This window comes from Scylla paramamosain, chromosome 17 (assembly GCF_035594125.1).
Source record: "Scylla paramamosain isolate STU-SP2022 chromosome 17, ASM3559412v1, whole genome shotgun sequence".
In the NCBI taxonomy this organism is placed as follows: domain Eukaryota; kingdom Metazoa; phylum Arthropoda; class Malacostraca; order Decapoda; family Portunidae; genus Scylla; species Scylla paramamosain.
This window is the reverse complement of record NC_087167.1, coordinates 22,840,686-22,845,905: the sequence shown is the minus strand read 5'-3', so window position 1 is coordinate 22,845,905 and position 5,220 is coordinate 22,840,686.

Genomic DNA, 5,220 nt, shown 5'->3' with positions numbered 1-5,220 from the left:
GCATTGAAGATTGCCCTTAATCTGGCTAGCGCCGAAGCTGGAAGATAAGAGAGTATAGTCTTGTTTATCTTGCTGCCGCCAGGGCTAGTCGGCTTGCCACATTTGATCGCGGCAGCCATCTCCTGAGCGGAAATAAAACAGTCCAGTGGGGAGGTACCTGTGAGACGGGCAGGATCAGCAGAGTCGAACGGGTAGGTTCTGTACACGGCATGTGCCATGTAATCCAGCACATGGTCATTGTCGTCAAAGTCGTCGTCGTAGTCCTCTCTGTACACACGGTCCCAAATGGACGTGAAAAGGTGTTCTTTTTCCTCGTTCGTGAACTTCTTGTCACCTGTAATGTCTATTAGGTACGCGTCTGGTCCTGTCGTTCTACCTGAGAGACATTTGATTTCTCTCCAAAACTTCCTGGGATCACGGTGGTTGGCAGCTAAGCTTGCCAACTTCCTCCCCCAGTGCGTCCTAGCTTCTGTTTGTCGCGAGTCGTGCAGTATAGCTTTAACATGTCTGTACTGCCTGTACTCATCGTAAGTCCAGCCTCTCTGGCTCGCTCTGTCACGTAGCGCCTGGAATTGAATCCGCAGCAGCTGCGTCGTTCGGGAGGGTCTTGGGGCGGACCTAATTTTGTGGGAGGTCAGGGGTATGTGTCTGTCAGCAGTGGTCTTGACTGTGGTCATCCATGTCTCTAGTGCTGCGTCAATGTCCTCCAGGGTGCCGTAGGTCACGTCTGGTAGGTCTGTCATCTGTAGGGCGTCGTCCTCAGAAAACGCGTCCCAGTTTACTCTTTTATAGTTATACCTCCTGACACTAGGGATGAGGAGCGGGGAGGTGGAAATATCGAGGATAGTAGGTATGTGGTCACTAGTCGTCAGAGGTCCAGGCGTGAAGGAGTAATGAAGAAAATTCACCCTGTTAGTTAGAGCTATGTCAGGAGTTGAGGCAGTCCGAAAATCAAAGTAGGTGGGAAAGAAAGGGCCGATATGGAGTGCAGTCTGTCGTCGAAGATAGTCTACTATGTCTCTCCCTACCTGGTTGGAAGTAGTGTATCCTAAATAGGGATGTCGGGCGTTCAAGTCCCCGACAAGGAAAACAGGTGTCTGTCTGCGGAGGAGTCGGAGGAAGTCAGGATGGGGAAGGTAAGGTCTGCGGGGAGGGAGGTAGCTGGTGGCAATAAGGAGGGGTCCGTCTATTGTTTCAATTTCGATAGCTAACGTCTCCGACAAAAAGTCGCCATGGACTTTGTGTCGTGTGTGAGACTTTATAGCAATTGCCACTCCGTCATTTATTTCGTTACTGACGTTCTGTTGGTATATCCTAAATCCAGGGATCTTAAGTCTAGTCTCGTCGCGCAGTCCGTGGCTGTTGATGAGAACAACGTCAGGGTCAAATTGTCTATATGTGTTAGTAAGGTCAAACTTACGTGTGTCCCAATGGAGTACATTGTGCTGGATTACTCGGAGACGGGGCATTATTCGCGTGTTACAGACAGCCTACCGGGGAGTAAGTCCGCCACAATTTGCCGGGGAGCCTTCTTTGCGCGTTCGTGGTCTTCGGTGGAGTAGACGGTCCAGTCCGTGAGGGAGTCTAGGTTCTCCTTCACGTGGTCTAAGACCGCTTCCTCCGCTCCTGAAGGCCCAGTGTGGCAGAGTACCAGTGCCCCATGACGGAGAGCATGGTTGAACTCCCTCCGGGTGTTGGGGGTCTTCCTCTTATCTGTCTTGGCCATGAAGCCAAACCTGATGACCTCGACGTCGTTTTGCTGGTCGTCCTCGTCCTCAGAGTCCTCTGAGGCTGAGGAGGCAGCGGAAGCGGAGTCTTCTGTGGCGCCTTGGGCGGTGGTGGAAGGTGTGGAGACTGGAGGTGCTGTGGGAGCGGCCAGGGAGGTCGCAAGGGAGACAGCCCTGGCGAAGGCATCCGGAGCTTGAAGAGGTGGCGGTGGAGGAAGCTTCACGTTGGGCAGACCATTCTCGGCAAGACTCGCTGAGAGAGTCTGTTGGAAGCACCCTGGAGAGGCCACATTGGAAAGATGTGCGTGAAGCAAGCACATCAATCCGGTCAGCGACTTGGTGGGGTCGATAGGTCCAAGGTTGGGGGGTTGGGGTGTGGCCGGGAGCGAGGCAGACGTCGTCTGAGCGAATGATACGCCTGGCTTGGTGCGAGCCTGGCGCATCGCCTCCTCCTTCTTCTTCAGGGCCTCCTTGCGGGTGGGACACCGCATGGCTCTGGCGCTGTGGTCCCCTCCGCAGTTGAGGCATGATTTTGTTGTGGCAGAACAGTTCCTGAAGGTGTGTTCCCGGCTGCCGCACTCAGAACACCGGACGTAATCCGCTGGGTGGGGGCAGCTCCTGGTGTGGTGTTCTTCCACGGCGTTGCACCTATTACAGGTCAGGAGAGGTGTGTATGTCTCCTGCCGCAACTGGTGCCCTGGCACGTGGATACAAAAAAGGTGCAAGCCTTCTGTCAGAGCCTTCGTGGCCATATCTGCACGCGTGAAGGTTATCTTCATGGTGGGTGAGCGAGGGAACTTGAAAACACCCTCCACGGCGGCCCAATCATGCTGGCTTCCTACTTCGTCGGCGATTTCCTCCGCCGTGTGCTCATATATAAGTTCGTCCAGTCCTGAGCAGATCACCGTGCGCTGTGCTCGGAGCTCAGGGGGCAACAGGGGGGTGAATCCATCACCAGACAGTCGAGCAGGCATGCCATCCTGGAAGATAGCATCGGCGTCCTTGTCTGTGGGTGTGAGAACCACCACAGCGTCACTGGCCGGTATAAGCCTAGTAACCTTGATGGTCGGGGCCAGGAGGGCGAGGAGGCGCCGGCGCACCCCAATGTCTCTGGGGTTGGGGTGTTTTATTCTGACTCGGCCCATGATGCCGGTCAGAGCCTGCGCAGCAGCCGCCTAAAAACGGGCTGGTCACCCATGCCCCGTGGCGAGGATTCCTTACGCCGGGGCACAGCACTGCACACTTGGTGTGCACTAACGCAGCCGGAGCTGCGTAAGAAGCACTGCACTGGGCACACAACACTAATACTTCACCAAGGTCTTGCTGCACAGCACTAACACACACACTGTTGGGGCTAATCCTAGGCACTGGGGGGAGCGGGCGGTCACCCGTCCAGCGCCTGACCGGAGTCGAAGCTTAACCCTGCATACGCACACTCGGGAGAACACTGCACTGGGGGCACACTTCACTTCACTACACAGACACTCGCTCACTTCGCAAACACTTCACTACAGTTTATCCATGCAAAACAATACACCCGCACTGTATGGAATGTCCTGGATGCTGGGGCATTCTATGGAGGGAGCACAACACTGGGGAACACTGTTGGTACACTGGGGAACACTGAAGCGAAAGACCGCTGAAGAGCAAACACTGTGCACTGGAGTTTGAGTCCAGGTCGCTGAAGGAATAAATCCGGAGCACTGGGGGTCGTGGAGTGTTTCTTGGTGGAGGAGGAAGGAAACCTGGATATCAGGGTCGCAGAGGCGCAGCGATGTGCCCAAGTGAAGCCTGAGCACTGCAGAGATGAACCCTGCCTCTCCCGCACTCAGTCACGCACTGAGTCAAGTGGAAGAGATGTGTGTAGTCTTCACTCCACGAGGTCTAGTTGCCTAGTGAGCCGCACAAGGCTGAAAGTGGGGCGGGCGGCCGGTCGCTGATTGGCTGAAAGCAATGCTCTCAGCCGAGTGCGAACAGCAAGAGGACTGGCCGAGGATTGTTCTTGTCCTACGGACAAGAACAGCTGGGCGGACGACAGGAGTGCGGTGCAAGACGTCTGTACTCCACGGCGGCTGAGTGGTCTCTGTGTGTGCGTTTTCTCAGTTGAAAAGTGGTATATATATTAGCGTGCCTACTCAGGATCAGGAGTCGCCACCTCAGCGAGCGTCCTGATTGGTCCAGACGCGCTCTGGGCCGATCTGATCTCGCGTATATATAGCCGTTTTTCCCAAAATTCACTACTTGCTCGCAGAGCTACCGACGAGGTTAGAGTACTCGCGCTCCTCATTTATCACCAACAACAACAACTACTACTACTACTACTACTACCACAACATCCATTATCATGTCTGGACGCGGCAAGGGAGGAAAGGTGAAGGGAAAGTCAAAGTCCCGTTCCAGTCGTGCTGGACTCCAGTTCCCGGTCGGCAGGATTCATCGCCTTCTAAGGAAAGGCAACTACGCCGAGCGCGTGGGTGCTGGTGCCCCCGTGTACCTTGCGGCAGTTATGGAGTACCTGGCTGCTGAAGTCCTTGAGCTTGCCGGCAATGCCGCCCGTGACAACAAGAAGACTCGCATCATCCCACGTCACCTGCAGCTGGCCATCCGCAACGACGAGGAACTTAACAAGCTCCTCTCCGGAGTCACCATTGCACAGGGTGGCGTGCTGCCCAACATTCAGGCCGTGCTCCTTCCCAAGAAGACTGAGAAGAAGTAAATAAAGGGCCTCCCTCCCCTTCAGCCAATATCACCATCAATCCGGCTCCTCTTCGGAGCCACACGTTCAAACATCTAGAGAGTTGTGTAGACTATACTGGTATATCAATAATAAGCAAGTAGTGTATTTATTTTCGAGTTAGTTATTTGTTATTATTATTATTATTATTTAGTCAGGCACGCAAGTGACCGAGAATAAATATGTATACTATATTTCTACTAATGTACCTGCTGTGTGTCACAGTGGAGAGTTGATTAGATGTGTTGCCTATTGTGATATGTTGAGCGTCTTTTTCATCTCAATGTATATTTTGTTTTATGAGAAACTGAGAACGATGAGGGGCGTGATCATTGAAATAAGTCAATGATAATAATAATAATAATAATAATAATAATAATAATAATAATAATAATAATAATAATGATAATAATAATAATAATAATAATAATAATAATAATGATAATAATAATAATACTTGGAGAAGACCTGATGAAGTGAGAAAGATGGTTATAATTAATAATGGTTTCTTTTCTTAGCTCAGATAGTGATAGTGAACATGGTTATGAGAAAGTAGTAGTAATAATAGTAGTCTATGGTCCTTCTTTCTTTTCATGTTTGTGGACCTTAAAAAGGTCCGGGAGATGATGTTATTCAATGATGATAATGCAAGCTGAATAGCTGGCACCATCTCAATAATGGAGCGATTTAACCACCAAATCCGTACAGGGTACGGCCCTGACGCTTGAGGGCGTAGACAACGTCCATGGCAGTAACGGT